Genomic DNA, 18,127 nt, shown 5'->3' with positions numbered 1-18,127 from the left:
CCAAAAGGGCACTGAACAAAACATGAAGGTGTAGGAGCAAATTAAATTCTGCTGTTAGCAGAAACCCAGTCATGCAGTATTTCCAGAGAATGAGTGAGTTCTCCAGATGGGTCCAGTTAGAGCTACAGTCCTTTTTTTTTTTAAACATATAAGTAAGTAGAGATTCCAGCAAGTCTCTGCAGAAAGAGGACATAGCAATGTATGCCAAATGCAAAAAGGGAAAGGAGGAAAACTCAGTAAGAAAAATCAGAGTGGCACCCAAATAAACATTTTTCTTAGTTGTCAAGTCCTGTTCCCGGGTATTGACTGTGAAGCATGGGGATGCATCAAAAAGAAAGGAAGGAGGGAAAGCATCCACCGATAACCAATTGTAACACGTTTGCTCCAGGATGCCTTTCACCTCCTTAAATCCCACACCTCCACTCCATCTACCCACAACCATCCGCCAAGCAGCCATCTAGAGAAGAGCCAGTTGCCACACAACATGGCCCTGGGCCCTGGTAGGAGGGGTGCTAGGCGGGGGAGGAGGAATTAGAGAACAAAGAAAGCAACCAACAGGGTTCATACTTTCGATCTCAAAAGGTATTCTATTTTCCTCTTCACTCTACCCAAGCTCAAGCGTCTGAGTGACTCCAAGAGATCGTTCATTGCACACACATGTCTGAACACACTGGGGATGGTTTTGCTCTTCGGCTCTTTGTAATGTGGCTCCCAGCCTAGTTCCATGAAAACTGCACTTCCTGGACGATCTTTACTCCCTGCCGGAAAGCCATGGAACACTGGTGTGTATTTTTCTGTCTCATTGTCTCCTTCAGTACCGTGTCAGTTCGGGCTGCCGAACAGAGTAACATACACTGGAGGGCTTACCCACAGCGGAAACCTACTTCTCACAGTTCTGGAGGCTGGGAAGCCTGAGATCACACCACCTGCAGATTTGGTGTCTGCTGGGAGCTCACTCCCTGGCCCTCGAGGTCCTCACCTGGTGGAAGGGAAGGAAGCCCTCTGGGGTCTCTTTTGTAAGGAAGCCAGTCCCACTCATCAGGGCTCCACCTCAGGACATGATCAACTCCCAAAGCTCCCGCCTCCTAACAGCATCACCTTGGGTGTTAGGATGTCAACCTCCAAATGTCCTGGGGACACATTCAGTCTTTAACAAGTACCCTGTGCTGGCCATAGGTTTTACATTAGTTCAGGTCCATGCAGAAGACAGAAAACACACCAGAAAACACTATTTGAATAGAGGTAAGTTCATATAAAAAATAATTGATAACTAGGTATAAAGTGAACTAATTGAGGAGGTAAAAAGAGAACTCTGATGTATCCCCCGAGGGGGCAATCTCTGGGTGTGGGTGCTTACTGCTCTCTGGCTTTACTCCCCATGGTGCAGGAGGCCTGAGGGAAGACCATTCAGAGAGAGGCGGGGACAGGACTGGACTGCCTGCCACACTACTGAGGTCCCAGGCATATTGTCCCCAAGAGACTTCCGAATTGCTGCTTCTCATTCCCATGGGCCAACATTTACCTTGCTTTCTCTCCCCCCAGAAACTGCAACATGGGATGCTGGAGTAGGTAATCTAAGATCAACAAAATCACAGCACTTCAGCACAGGTGAGGGGGCCACTAGACATCCTCTGATACCATGCTCATGCTGTCTCATTTTACCGTGGAGCTTAGTGAGGCCCCAAGACGTTGAATTGTGTCCTCAGGTCTCATGCCGAAATACCAGCTCCCTGGTGACCAAAGCTTAGTTTTCCTGAACATCAGTTAATGCTCCCCTGCTTCAGGCTGGGCAGGAAATGCAAACCCAAATGCCACCATCCAGCCAAGTCCATTTCACTCAGAACAGAGCTGCCCCTTCCTAGGTTTGTGGCAGGAGGAGCACAGGAGAAAATGGTAACACAGTAGTTTTCTGCTCCTTGCAAATATATGAGCTGTGAAATTCCATAAACACCACCAAATAGGAGGTCTTCATCTTTTTGGACATTTTACTATTCTATTTCAATCTTAAAAATCATCACGCTGTTCTGAGTGCTTCTTCATTAGCATTCATTCATTCATACCGTATTCATTTATTCGAGCATGTATTCTGAGATTGTACCCTACCTCAAGAGAAGCAAGTCAGGCAGGACACAGATGCACATAGGAAATGTGCCCATGCTGCAAATTCAGTTCTGGGAGCTGTCCTCAAAGGAAGAATCAAAAACTTTCTTAAGTGCTTCCAAAGGAGAGTTTTTAATACAAATTTCATAGTAACCAAGCTGTCCTGTCTAATGCATAGAAGTATTAGGGAATTGGAATACTCATGCCTGAGTAACCAGAATATTGTTCCTACAGGCACACTGTGGGGATTATTGTTCAAAATATTCACCACCTGCTCCCCCAACCTTCATCAGAGGGGTGTCCACTCCCCTGCCCCATTGTTGTTCAGCTCAGGTATGTGACTTCGGCCACCGTCCGTTCGGTGGGGCAGACAAGAGCCAAACCTACAGCAAGAAATAGATCCGACCAGACCTTCAAGCGGACGAGACCCATCTGCAGCCAACACTCAGACACAATAGTAACAACAAATAAATGCTGCTCTAAGCCACGGGTTCCGGTGACGCGTTACATAGTGTCAGAGTGGCAATAATGGCCTGATCCACAGATCTGTTGGGAAGCTAAATCATAGCTAGAATTGTATTTGATAAGCACAGAATTAGAACAGGCAAGAGAAAATTATGAAACTCAGCATACAACAACGTAAGAAAGCCTCGCGGATGCATCTGACAGCAGAAATGGTCTCACAGGGGTGAGCAGAGTACCTGAAGGAACAGGACTTGCTTCCATTGTCCCTAACAGTGTTCTGGAGGAATTTCATGTCTTACATCAGCAAGTTTTTTCTCCCCTATGATTCTGTGGCAGGCCCTCCCCCACTCCATCTTAAACATGTTCGTTCAGAAAAGGTCATGGGTACGAAAGGTCCACGCAGATACAAGGGCCACCCTGTTTCTCTCAGGTAACCATATCTTTATGAAGGTCCAATCTTATTTTCAAATACTTAGGTGATTTTATCAAAGACCCAAAATGCCAATGGCATTGTTTATACTCTATTTCCTTGTATCAATAGAGAGACAATAGTTTAGAATAATTGACTTACAATTGTAACATTAGTAAAGAGTGGATGTAAGACTTCTAGATTAGTAGTCATTCCGAATGGCCCTCACAATGAGTATTTTAAAAGTTCTGGAAATTCTTTTTATAATGTTCAGCCAGTTTGAAATAAGGAAAAAGCAAGTGTATCATTTAAGCCAGTACTCTTCAAGGCAGAGGACATCTTAGAATAAGATAACAGAATGCAGAAGGTCTGCTTTATGTACTCAGCGTGCATGTCCATCCAAAATTCTCCCTTGCTCCTACAAACAATAATGCTGCTATCAGCAACCAACCCCAAGTATGCAAATAATTATACTTTCTGAAACAGGAAATCTAGATCCAGCAGTGAGTTGGCATCAGACCATCAAATTAAATTTTGGAAAATAATTAAGTTGCTTAATGCTTTGAAAGGGCATTTGCAATTGGCATTTTGATGGATATCCGGGGTAAATGCAAACACAGGTAGTTGGAATAAGGCCTGGTTCTGTAGGTTCACTGAGGGGGGCATGAACGTGTGCTCCTGGATGTCAGCAGGCCTGGGTCCTCACTGTGGTTCTGTTGTGAGGGTGCTCTCTGATCTTTGCATATCACTCCCCTTCTCAGAGTTGGAGTCTCCTTATGTGTGAAATAGGAAAACAGACTGGAGTATTCCTTAGCTCTTTCAGTTTGGAGATTTTTTGATTTCATATTTGAGGAATAAGATTCAGCAAATACTGATTTTATGGTCTGGTCCCCTTGGACTAGATGATCCTTTTTGTTCCTGTCCATGGGATGTGTGCATTTAACACTCTAAACCACCCTATGAAGCTGCCGGCAACTTGATTCTTTAAAGGCAGAAATGGCAGCTCAGAAAAATAATGCTAGAGTCAAAACAAGGATGTGATAAAACTAAAATTCAGACTCAAATATCAGAACTCTTTACACTAACCAATGCCACTAAGAAAGGCACAGTATTTTAGAAGGTAAAAAAGGAGGGCAGGGACCATGAAGATGAGATGTGGTTGGAGAATACAGCTGTGAGGACACGGCTTGCACTCCAGACACCTGACATCTCTAACCTGAGATCAAGTCTCATGGATGAATGTCATGTCCCAAATATGAATGTCATATTTAAGAATATTACTTAACAGAAGGAGAGTTACCAAAAAAAAAAAAAAGAAAAGAAAAGAAAAGAAAAGAAAAAAAGAGAATGTCATTGAAGAAAATACAGATTTCCTTTTAAATACTAAGCCATGTGCTTTTTCCTCCAGAAATGAATAGGATTTGAAACATAAAAATGAGAAAAAAAAATCACTCCATTCAAACAAAAATACTATTAGGGCAAATGCATCCCTAAAGAATTTCCAGAAAATAGAAAAAAATCTATTTTTTTTAGCGTTTGGTCTTAATGGATGGACTTAGGATTCAATTCAAGTTGTTTCATTACATCTTTCCAAAGTAAGTGCTAGCACTGAATGAATAACCCAAATCCTAATAGAAAACATTTAAGGAAGCCAAGAAAAAAGATGTCAGAATTAGTATGCTCTGATGTATAGAAAATGACTATAATAATTTTCATTCCACTAAACTTCATAATTCACAAAAGGAAAAATATTCCTTTGTTTAGTGCAAATAAATATCTCATTTATTTTTTTTCACAGACTATTTATTTATTTATATTCAAATAACTAAGGAAGCAAAACATGTGGTGACATTATTATAAAATTGCTTATAAAGGCAAAGAGTTTCACAAATGACTCCTTACTGGTATAGTTATCTCATTTATTTTTTAAAGGAGCATTGGGGGGTGGGGAATGCAGAGGATTTCTCTTTCCTCCACCTTAACAGCTATTGACACAGGAAAATAAAAAAGGAAGAGAAAATCTCTGGCTTCCACTGTGCTGCCTCTGAGGAGCCCCCCAGGGGTCCTCCCTCATGTTACATATCAAAGGCCTTGTTTGATAATTAGAGTAGATACTGAATTGAACAGTACACTGAAACAGGGATTTAAGATGTTACAAGTAAAACAACTTGTTTGTATTGTATTCAGAATGTATTTTACATACTTTTAGACTTTGGGGGAAATAACTAGTTTTCCTAAGACATGTTTATTCACACAAAACACCTTTATCAACTAGTGTTAAATTGAATATAATCCCCCAAATCAAAATTAAACCTTGCACTAGACAGACAACCCCTACCAAATTACACCCATATATATGCACAGAATAGGAAGAGAGTTCACGAGGACTGTCCAGCAAATGCATATTTTGTAAGTGTATGTTTTATATATTTTATCATGAGTAAGTTCACACATTAAAATCAGATGACTTACCACCAGGAAGAAGGTGATGGTTTGAGTTTCTCAAATGCAGGTATCAGTGATCTCAGAGGTTCAAAGACAGGTGATGGGGGGAGAAAGACCAATTCATGACATTAATATTGTGCATCTTCCTGGAGCATCCCCTTTTCTGAAAGGTAAGGGGTAAATTAGTAAGAATACTTTCTCCTGCAGGTATCTGAAAGCCCAAACTCACAATCTTAGGAACATTTCATCATCCTACATGGCAGCAGGTCCACAGGGCAGGTAGTTCCAAGGTTGGTTAACCCAGAGACTCAGTGATACCATATCAAATCTCTCCATTCTTTATCATTTTGCTTGGCCATTTTCCCAATAGGGGCTTTCTCCTCTGGCTGGCTCACCAGTATTTACAAAATAACTACCACAGCCCTAGATATCACATCCAGATACAAAAATATCTACACAAGAATAGTATGTCACCAACTATCTTTTAAGAACAAGGACAATTTTTCCAGTATCACCCCTCTAAGTAACAAGGGCACCCCCAAATATATGACTGGCAATAATGATGGGATTCTCATGATCCACTTCGATGAATCAGTACTGATCTTTGTGCTGGAGACAGAATTCTCTTTCCTGTATATGTGGAAAGATATTGCAGGAAAGAAGGACTCCGAGTCCCCATACAGTAGGATAGGGCACCCAACAGACCTTGTTTCTGGATGCTTAGGTTTAGGGGAAATGCAAAGAAAGTGGGAATGGCCAAGGCCAAGGGCCATTCCTCATCAGAGCTTCACCACCAGCCCCACTGAGGGGAACTCTCTGAGCAGGTGCTTCCAGGGTAAGATGCTTCACAGCAGATTACTCCAGAAAATGCTCTTGGCATCTGCCTTTTGCCATGCCCTTGGCCCCAATTCCAGTTCAGGCTTGCTTCTATTTCTTGAACCCAGAACCCCGACCAAACAAAATGCTAGGTCAACTCTGACCTCTCCTCTAAAGTCTGCACCAAAAGCAGCAATCACTCCTTTTTCACTATTCCTTAACGTATTACATGTATTCCACTCACAGAATTATTACCTGGATTTTAGGAAAATGTGAGATGCCTGAAGAATGAAAATTTCATGATTAATAATCCCACAAGAAGACTTATGTGGTGGAAAAAGCACAGCCTTCGGGATCAAAATCTGAATTCACTGACTGCCTCTTTCATTTGCTGGTAGCATGATCTCCTATGAATTCATTAACTTCTTGGGTCCTCAGTATTCAAATCTTAAAATGGAATAATAACAGAAGCCTTGCATGTATAAAGATTACATTACAAGATATGTATAGATTAGCAATATGTAGGGATCAAAAATATTTTTGGAATGCATGTAAAAATCCACTCTGCTGTTGGAAAGGAAAGCATCCAGTGTTTTAGGTGGAGGCATAAACACTCATATTATCATCATACACCATCTGGCATATGTATGGCTTTTCAGTTTGCAAAGCATTTTCACCTATGCTGTTTCACTGAATGCCAAAATATGCAAAATGTCCATTGTACCAATGAGGAAATGAGGTTTAGATAAGTTAATGGTCTCAGCCAAAGCACAAGTGTCCCCAAAAAATTGCCCCCCCAGTTCTCAAAACAGAATTGGGTACTAACATTCTATTGCCTTAGCCAGCTATTAAAATTCCCACAATAGCAAGTTACTTTCTCAAACTGGAATACAAGGTTTTTGAAAGTAGAGGTCATTTATGTTCATGTGTCACAGGCACATAGTAAGTACTCGATAACTATTCAATAAGTGAATGAATAAAGTGAAATTTTACAAAGGGAATGAAGTAAGATTTCAATGTCGTGGGTAAAGTCCCTCACTTGGGAATCGGGACATGCAGGGTCCTATCCTAACTTCACCTCCTATGAGTCATACAACCTAGCCTAATTTGTACTTTCGTCCTTGGGAAAGTGGAAATAATAACCACACAGATTTAGGAGGGAGAGAAAGAATGCATGGCTAAAATATGGTTAGCACTTACAATAGAGTCTGAGACATAATAAACACTCAGTAGAACAGGGGTATCACTCTACTACTACTATTCTCATCATCTTCATCATCATCATCATTATTGAGTTACACACTGTCTTAGCTTGGGCTGCCATCACAAAATACCATAAACTGGGTGATTTAAACAACAGAAATGTATTTCTCACAGTTCTACAACCTACAAGTCTGAGATCTGGGTTCTAGAATTACTAGGTTCTGGTGAGGGCCCTCTTTCTGGCTTCATGGCCACCTTCTTGCTATGTCCTCACACAGCAGAAAGAGGAGGAGAGAGAGAGCACAAGCTCTCTGATGTCTCTTTGTATAAGGGTACTAATTCCCTAATGGGAACTCCAATCTCATGACTTCATCAAGGCCAACAACATCCCAAAGGCCCCCATCTCCAAACACCATCATATTGGGACTTAGGACATCAACACAGGAATTTGGGGGAGACCCAAACATTTAGTCCATAACATGTAGTAACAGGCATCCCCCCCCCCCAAAAAAAGCAAAGGCTAAAAGTCTAGCTAGCCAGGAGGGATCTAGCAGATAGGTTAGAAGGACAAGAGGTTAATCCTGGGGAATGTTCCCAAGAGCCAGGAAGGGTAGATTGAGTAGACGCAGTATATTCAGAGAAGTAGTCTAAAGCCTATAAAACCATATTATTAGCAGAGGCAGCCCAAGCTAAGAAAACTGGCAAATTGCCAGCTGTACTACTTCCACAGCGAGCACCTTTATACATGTCCTATTATGTGTAACTTTTAGTATATATGATCACCCGGACTCTGAGGGCACAGGACATTCAGAAACCCACAGAGGAAGCAGATTATCACAAAGTCTCTTTGTGTGATTTATCAATTTTCCTCTCTGACCCCCCACACACAATCTCAGAACCTTTAAGAACACTGAAGCCATTTGGTAAAAGGTTCCATCCAGGTCTCTGTGAGTTTCCTCATTGTGAGTAAGCTCCAGCCCATCCTCCTCCACCTGATGGCCTTGGGGCACGGCATAGCTTGGCATAGCCTGTATTTATTCCAAATCTGACCACAAACTCGGAGTTTCACTGCAAAGAATGCAAAGATCTTCATGGTTGATTCACCACAATTCTTTTTAGTAAGAATTTGTCATAGTCCCAGCTTATTATGGGGGGAAAAAAGCCCCACCAATCAACAAACAGACCAAGATATTTTTTTTTTCATGCTGGTACTATAATCCAAAGAGAATACCTCCAGGCAATCTTCTATGATACTCCAAAACTTCCTGCAAATGATCACAGACACAGACTATTGGCTTAGAATGGTGCTGGTGCTGATAAACCCCACACACCACAGCCTCTGCCAACCCCCGGCATCAGCAGATGTGCTCAGCAGAGACAAGGGAAGTATCCTCCCAAATAACTCTAAAACAAACAATGATTTTACTGTTTTCCTTCCTGATTTAGCCATATAGTGGCTTGCATGGGAAAGGTCTGTGATCATTGTTTTTGATGAATGGTACTTTGTAAATAAACTTGGAATCAGATAAGATTCAGCCTTATGAAGCTTAAGTGGAACTCAAGATGAAAAAGAATGGAAGATTAAAAAAAGATCACAAAGGAATAAAGATGCTATGACCTGCCCAAGAAGGAAAATAAGAAATCTCTGAAGCCTTTCCATGATACTCATAGCAGAACCAGTGGATTTAATCTTCTGAAACTGAATAATCGAGTTATCTGCTCGGCGGAATCCCCTAGCAAGATATAGCTCCTAGCGACCTTAGTTTGGAGAGTATATTCCTAACATATAGGTATTATGGTTCTCCAGGTTGATTTTATTTTGCTCTTAATCCAATAATCTTATGCTTATATCTGCGGCACATCCATGAAGCTGAGAGTCAAAATGTGAAATTTAAGTAAAAATTATGGGTACAGATTTCCATTACGCTTAATGGGTTTTCCATTCTTAATACGTTACACTTCTTCTTGCTAAATTTTCTTAAGTTTCTGTATTTCCCACATCTTTCATTTATAGTAAGGCTAAACATCACCTAAATGAAATAAACATCTTTCTATAAATGCAAGAAGTAACGAAGAAAAAAAGTTTAACATACACAAAAAGAGAATGCTAGTCTGGTTTCCAAGTGTCCTAATTCTCTTACCATGTACTTGAGAGCAATAAATGTCCAATCATTTACAGTGCCCACTGCATTCCTCAAATGACATTAAAATGTCCAGAACAGTTACCAGTCACAATAGGAGTAGAACAAGAGACAGAGATACCGTAGTTCTCTGTTTGCACGTGAGAAGGAAGTAGAGTAGAAGGAAGGAAGAAAGAGAATACAGGAGGGAGTCCCTAAGTTATTGAAGCATTCTGACATAGACGACTTACGTAAGAGAAACACAAAAGAGCAGAGAGAGGCACAGGTGCCCACCAGTGATTCTGGGATCTCCTTTATGGGTCACCCAGAGAAGCAAGGGAGAACACTGTCAACAATACAACCATGACCCAACTAATCCCTTCCCCCTTTTTTCTCATTCATGTCAAGGCTTCTAGTAGTAGATGAAAGGCATCAGGGAAAACAATTCTTTCTGCTATCAATGAACAGACTGAGGCACCTTTATAGAATGCCAACCAGGTGACATCAACCCATAGCAGGTGTGGGAAATGTGGAGAAAACCATTATCACTTTCTTTAAGATTCTAGTGGCTCAGCATTTAGTGGTAGCAATACAAGGAGGTCAGTAATGATAACGCAATGTAGACGCTGTTAGAGATCAAGGACAAACGTTCTGAAAGAACAAGTAATTGTGAGGTTGAATTATTGGTTCTAATTTCACCCCCTCTAACCTAATTCTGCATTCCCATCTTTGCCTCAAGGCAAGAAGGATTTACTCCCCAGCCTGTGACTTTGGGTTTGGTCATGTGGCCGTGGCTAATGAGATACTACTGATCTGACATGAGCAGAGATTTAAACTGTGTCTGGGAGGCCCTCTTGCAATTCTGCCATCATCCTGAGAAGAATAAAGCCAGGGTACTGCCGCCCCTTTAGTCCAGGCTGATGGACAAGACCTAAGGAGTGCAGGTTGGGGCCAGAGCATGAGTCACACCTAAGGTTGCAATCACAGCCACTCCAGCCTCCCCTCCCCCCAGAGCCACTGTCTCAAGTGGAGTCACCCAGTTGAACTAAACACTTGCTTACTGCTTTATGTCACTGAGGCTTTATGAGTATTTGTTATACACCAATGTGACTGATGGAGAAATTGCTACCAGAAGTAGGGTATTGCCGTGACCAAAACCCGAAATATGCTTTGGGACTGAGTGAGTTAAGGGACCATTCTAAAGAACTGGAAAACGACCATCTGTGTCAGGTGGTGGGGAAAAAAATTGGCAAAGCTAACCATGTTGCTGATTGGAAGAAGAGAAATGTCACTAATGAATATGGGGCACTGAACAAATTTCAAGGACGTATGTTTTATGTGAGAGCTAGGTGTTATCAGCTACTTCTGCTAACTTACCAGAAGGATGAGACCATCTCACGAAAGAACAAGTCACCTTGCTGGCAAATTTGGAAAGAAAGTAGAGAACCCATATATTCCAAACCTTCCAAGGTTGTAATATGAAATTATTTCTTACCAGATCAACATGACGATTATGGTAAATGCAAACTCAAGACAGAGACCAAATGAGGGGCCTGGTCTGCACACCATGCAGGTAGAATGTCTGAAAGAAGGGAGCACAGCCTCCTGAAGGGCTCTTTCAGTAGCACAGATGAGCCTGAGAGAAACCAAACTGTGGCTGCAGTCGCCACAATTAAGTATAAGAAAGAGCATACCTTTCTGTCTTGTGGCTATTCTTGCACCCATATTATTATCTCCCTATATAATACATATATATATGTATGTACATATGTAATATAAGTGTGTATGCTGACATAAAGTACTTTCACTTTTCCCTTATATTTATGATATTGTTGGGAAAATGTAATACCCTTCACTACTATTTAGAGCTTTCTTACATATATTTAAATGTATACATTATACTTGCTGTTTTTGATACCAAATATATACAGGGATATTGTACAGTGGAAACATTCAATCTTCTGTTATATTTCTCAATGGAAGTAATCCACTCTAATTTAATAATTGGCATGCAGTCATATTTATGTGTTTGGAACAGACTGGAATTAAAGCTATGTATTAATTTTACTTGACTTGAGAACCATAGGATTCTTCCTTGTTCCTCTCTTTATGGTAGCCACTCGTATGTTCAGATTTTAAAACTACTAGCTACCAAATAGTAGGACAATTCAGACAGTAATTAAAAACCTCTAAATCACTGAAAATGGACGAATAGAATATGAATTTGGAGGCCAAGCTCTATAAATATCAAGTTCATATGCTTCAAAGAGAATGAGAGAGAAAATTAATATTATTAGCTCATAGAGGCAACTTACCTATCTACAAGTTTTTTAAAGTCTGTTTCATACAAAATAAAAAATAATTAAGGCTTAAGACTATAATGACATAATGCTCTGAGGAAAAAAAATCGCTGTATAAAAACAAACACGTTGGTCTATCTGGCATGTTTATCCCTGCTAAATGACAAGAGTCTGCCAAATATAATCATTTAAAAGTAAATTACCTTGACATTTAGCTGTTCAAAGTTTCATGTTAAGAACGGACCACCAGTAAATGTAGGATAATTATGGTATTCTCAAAATTGGGAAAGATGATTGCCATTCTATTAAAATAATATAATCCACATGGAAAAATTTTGGTGCCCATCATAAATGCCTCACACACAAATCACAGAAAATAATGACCTTAGACTAGGCTATTTGTACCCATTCAGAGTAGGTGCTACATGATCACTTAGGTCAAGGGAACATTTGTCGGATGCAGGCGTAAGAAAATAGCATGGTGCACTCACTTCAGCTGCCTGTGGCTAAGGCCCTAGAAAACCGACGGAGGTTGAGATGATTTTCCATATTTAAAGAGGGACTCGGGATGCTACAATGTCAACCTCTGCAGGAAGAGTTTGGTTGATGCATTCTTCTCTCTGGGATCACATATTGTAACAGAAAATCCATTTGGTTCACTTTCGGAGGGGATTTTTAAAAAATGGATTTTCATTTCTGATTGAAGGACAGATTTTTGCCATTCCCCTAAACTCCCCATGTAGCTACCAAAACCACACAAAAATATCCCAAATATTCCAAGTCAGGGCTTTTTAATCATGAAGTTATCTAAGGCAGTACATTGTAAGTCATCTGTTACTAACTTTTTCAAAATCCTGTAATATTTTAGGTAGATCTGTTGCTAGACTTTCCAGAGACTGAAACATTATTGCCAAATCAGTTTTATGCAGAGACAAAAGACACAGGCATGCACATGTACACACACGCACACGTGCGCACACACAGCCCTCGTCTTACTCATCAATCAGCCATCCGTTTCAGAAACAACAAAAAGAGAAACTGATTTTTTTTAAAGATTTTTTATTTATTTGACAGAGAGGGACACAGCGAGAGAGGGAACACAAGGAGGGGGAGTGGGAGAGGGAGAAGCAGGCTTCCCACCGAGCAGGGAGCCCGATGTGGGACTCAATCCCAGGACCCTGGGATCAGGACCTGAGCCGAAGGCAGTCACTTAACGACTGAGCCACCCAGGCGCCCCGAGAAACTGATATTTTTAAGTTTAATTTTTGTTTCTTGCATTTTCTCTACTTCCATTTTTTTTTCCTTTTGGTTTTAGTCTTTTCCATTCATATTTTAAAAATTACTGCTTTGCTGGAGATTATCTCAGACAATAAAACAAAACTGAGAAGTGTTCGTTTTTATCCCTTGATAGAACTTCCAAAGTAAAATTATAATCTTATGGGACTGCTCACAAGTTTATGTAAGACAGATTTTTATTATTTTCAGAGTATAACTCCATTTATCTATGATCTTTATAGCTTAATAATTATTTTTAAATAAAAAGTTATTTTTAATTTTTAAATCCAAAAAATTAATATTATAAATGTAATTATTTCAAAACATTACTGCATATATCTCTTTTGTGTTTAATATAATTGTACCAAACAATAGCTGGCTTACCAAAAAAAAAAAGAAATAAAAAACTCCAGCAACTATGGATATTTTACACACAACATATTTAACATAGAAAATTGCTAAAGAATTTTGAATAAACTGAGAAAGTAAAGGATGGAGTTGAGATTATCCAGAGAATAGAGGTGCCAGGAAGCCACACTGACCTGCATTAACCATACTAACCATCAATCCATCTTGTGGGAACTTATCCAAAGGACTTGGAATCACCATCTCAAAGAGAGACCTGAACTCACATGTTCACCGAAGCATTATTCATACAGCCTAGATATGCAGTCAACCTAGCTGTCCATCAATGGATGAACAGATAAAGAAAATATGGCATATAGATACAGTGGAATATTCAGCCTTAAAAAATGACAGAAATCATGCCATTTGCAACAACATGGATGGGTCTAGAGGACGTTAAGTGAAATAAGCCAGACACAGAAGGGAAATACTGTATGATCTCATGGATATGTATAATCTAAAATAGTCAAATGCATGGAAGTGGAGAGTGCAATGGTGGTTGCCAGGGGCTTGGGGGAGGGGAAATGGGAAGGTGAAGGACAAAGGGTATGAAGTTTCAGTTATACAAGGTAAGTCTGTTCTGGAGATCCACTACAAATCACAGTGCCTTAGCTAAGAATACTATACTGGTATACTTAAAATTTGCTAAGATGGTAGATTTTATGTTGTGTTCTTACAAATAAGGTGTTATTGGAGAGCACAGACAAGAGAAGGGGCGTCAATCACGAGCTAGTTTACTGGGCATTGTGAATGCATTTAATATAGAAAGTATATGTTAAACCCATTTTGTTCAGAAAATAACTGTGGCTCAACAAAGTTAAACAACTTGTCCAAGGTCACTAAAAATGGTCATAACGAAGGCATGAACCTACATCTATCTGCATCCAAAGAGTGGCATTTAATCCTAGTTCTGTTCCTAAAACTTATGACCCTCTCTCAGCACTGGTTTTCCAGTTTATAAGGAGGACTCAGGATGATATCTGGATGTAGGACACATGTTCATTAAATAAATAAATGAGCTTTTCCAATCCTAAAATCCTAGTACTCACAGAAGAGCCTTTTAATGCCTAGTTGATTGCTTCAGCCCTTCAGAGGCAAAAGAGGTATGTTTTTAAGATTAAGAAAAGAGGAAAAAATGTTTTATGTTTTTATTTTATTAACTGTACTTAATTTTACTTATGTATTTATTTCACTTATTAAACAAAACCATTTGATGGCTTTGAATATGATTGAACATGAGTAATTTAAAAAAAGCTCTTTGTTTATCCCTTTATAAGATGCCAATTTAGAAATCTGTATCTAAGTTCAGTTTGTTTCGATATTTACTTTCCTGGTTATCATAACTTAAAAAAGCACTGTTACTTCAAAAGTGGAAGGAGGGGATTACCGCTACACTCACTATCTCAATCCACCAAATACAGAAAAGTACATAAGTATGACTATTAAATTATCATCTTCCCTCATGTATATCAACTTTTTTTTTTTTAAAGATTTTTATTTATTTATTTGACAGCGAGAGACACAGCGAGAGAGGGAACACAAGCAGGGGGAGTGGGAGACGGAGAAGCAGGCTTCCCGTGGAGCAGGGAGCCCGATGCGGGGCTTGATCCCAGAACCCTGGGATCATGACCTGAGCCGAGGCAGACGCTTAATGACTGAGCCACCCAGGTGCCCCTCAACTTTTCTAATAAACTAGTTGGAAGGTGTTGTATTTTATGTAAGTGTGTGTAGAACATATTGTGGTAAACATAAACAAAGGTAAGTCCTTTGATCATTTATATCCTTAATATTATGTAGTGAAATGGCACTTTGCCTCTGTCTTCCTCCCCAGAATCCATCATCCCAATCTAATCATGAGAAAAACAACATCAGACAAATCCCAATTGAGAGGCATTCTATATAATACCTAGCATGCCTCAAAACTCTCAAGATCATCAAAACCAAAGAAAGTCTGAGAAATTATCAGAGCCAAAAGGATCCTAAGCAGACATAATAACTAAATGCAGTGTGGTATTTTGGATGGCTACCTAGAATAGAAAAAAAGAACATGAAGTAAAAACCAGGGAAATATGAAAAAAGTATGGACTTTAATTAACAGTAAGTACCAATATTGATTCATTAATTATAACAAATGTACCCTACTAATATAAGGTGTTACCAATGGGGGAAACTCTCTGTGGGGATGTATGGAAACCTGTACCAACTTGGCAATTTTTCTGTAAATCTAAAATTGTTCTAAAAAATAAAAGATATTTGATATGCCTCGTCATTTCAAAGATGTTGAAATTTATTCCCAAGGTTATTTTTTTCCAGTGTATAAATATGAAAAGCTTCCAGAGTGGACATACTTATATCATTTTCTGAAATAAAAATCATGGAAAAATGGATACAATTAAGAAAAAGAGGAAAAAGAAACAACTAAACAAAAAACTCTTTCCAAACTAATTCTCCCTCCCTAGCACGAGTTTGTTTGAATCTTTGGATGTGAAAGGATCACCTATCTCGGAATTTAAATGGTGTCTGTAGTTTATGATGAGCTCCTGCTATTTTCTTGGTGTTCATCTGTGCTTGCCTCACTGTTGGTATTTTGTTCTATAAATTTCTTGTGGGAATACTTTTGTTTGTTTTGACGTCTTCTGAGGGCTGGTTTGGTTAAAATTGGATAATTTACAAGTCCACCTTGCCAGACAAAGGTCAACTGACATAGGCTGCACAAGTTAAAAGTCCACCCAGTGCCTGAGGGGCCCGGACCACTGCCTCCCACTGTGGAACCCACTCTTCTCCCAGACGGCTCAGTCCTCACCACTAGACACAAGTCAGCGGGATGTGCAACCAGGTGAGGGCACCCGTGGCCAAAGAAAACTAGCATCGTTCTATTGAGAAAAAAAAGTTAATACAGAAAATTAGTTATATTTTCTTTTTGTATCCAACAGATATTCCTGAGCAGTTCATTTTGAGGATCAGTCTCCACATCCCTCACTTTCATTGTATGTTTTGATGACTAATAACATTCAAATACTTCTTTATTAGACCAGGCTTGGCATTATCTCTGAACTCTATTGAATCTTGGGCTAAATCGCTTCCCATCATCCTACTCCCCAATATGTGTTAAACACATTTGGACATCAGGATAATTTAAACTATAATTATGTAATGATTTCTTTACTGAAAATAAACCAGTTAGAAACAAACCAACCAAAAAAATTAAAGCACAGAGTATGCGTATATGTGTGTGTTTGTGTGTTTGCGTGTAAGTGAACAGGTATGTGTGCTGTGTTTGGATGTGTGTGTGGGCATATGTAGGTGTGTGTGTGTTTCTGTGTGTAGGTGTGCATGTATGTGTGTGGCTGTAAGCCAGGTCATGTGAGCCTTCCAGGACACGCTCTACCTGCACCAGCTGAAGGGTTTTGAGCAGAAGAGTGGCATGACTTGACTAAGGTTTTGCAAGGATTGTTGAGGCTCCTCTCTGCAGAATGCGCTCTTGGAGACACACAGAGCTGGAGACTCCTGTAATGGCCCTGGTAAGTGAGGACCATGGCTGGGATCAGTGGGGCTGAGCAGAATGTGAGAATTCTGAGCCAGAGTCGTAGGTTTAAGTCCTAATTTGATCACATCCTAGCTAGGAGACCCAGGTGGCGGCATTGAAATGTAGTTTTCCAATCTACTTGATCTCCTTCAGAGCAGTGCTATGCGGATAAAATGAGGTGCCCATACCCCAAAGCATTCCCTAAACTCTCAACATCTCTGTGATGAAGCATATTGCTCACGGCAGGATTTTTCAAACAGTGAATCAAATTAGTGGGTCATGAAATTAGTTCAGTGGGTCTCATTCAGCATTTAAATAAGAATAAAACAGAATAAAAGAAGACATTACAATGTTTGGACAACACTGATATAGACTAAAGAACGGGGTTTGAAATCAAATAGCCCTTTCCTCCATGATCCAGACTGATATTTCACAAGTTGATTTAGGCTTCTGATCCAGGACCCTTATCTGAAAAGCTGATATTGTTTAAGAAAAAAAAAAAAAAAAAAAGTCCTAAATCGTGGGATTTTATAATTAATGAATTAATTGCATATAAAGTGCTTGGAAATATATTTGGCATATACTAAATAAAACAATTATACATGATTATTATTAATTATAGGATGTGTAAAAACTTTGTAAATGATAATTTATCAAATTAGCACGTTATGTTATTACATGATCTGAATAAACATGTGCATGATTTAGAAAAACTTCCATGCTTTCAACTATTTGTTCTTACCCAGTTCTCCTCAGTAACCTAAACTGAGAAACATTCAAACTAAAGAAGAGAAACATTCCTCACAGCTTTGCATAGATTTTTTTCATCTGTCTCCACTTCTATCTCTTATCTGTCTTGCCATCTTTGTAACACTTGCAGCTATGAATAGCAAGTGGAAACCAAAGGAAAGACTTTGAAAGAACATTCCACAATAGCCAGTTATTAAAAGGATCCTAATTCCCCTGCCTTTCTCCTCACCTATGGACACTCCCAGACTCCTCTGAACCTCCCAGCACCAGATGCCCTCAGGTACAGTCAAGCTCTCCAAGCCCCGGACTTCCC

The 18,127-nt window shown here is 39.7% G+C and overlaps 1 long non-coding RNA gene across 2 annotated transcripts in view; it reads right to left on the bottom strand.

Annotated features, from left to right (window-relative positions):
- LOC118532788 (uncharacterized) overlaps positions 1–18,127 on the bottom strand; it is a 957,805-nt gene that overhangs the window by 692,384 nt on the left and 247,294 nt on the right. For both annotated transcript variants that reach the window (XR_013446216.1, XR_013446217.1), the window contains exon 2: positions 5,447–5,582. This is a non-coding gene — a long non-coding RNA (uncharacterized LOC118532788). The remainder of the gene's footprint in view (positions 1–5,446; positions 5,583–18,127) is intronic.

This window comes from Halichoerus grypus, chromosome 3, assembly GCF_964656455.1.
Source record: "Halichoerus grypus chromosome 3, mHalGry1.hap1.1, whole genome shotgun sequence".
Taxonomy (NCBI): Eukaryota; Metazoa; Chordata; class Mammalia; order Carnivora; family Phocidae; genus Halichoerus; species Halichoerus grypus.
This window is presented reverse-complemented; position numbering and strand designations above follow the sequence as displayed.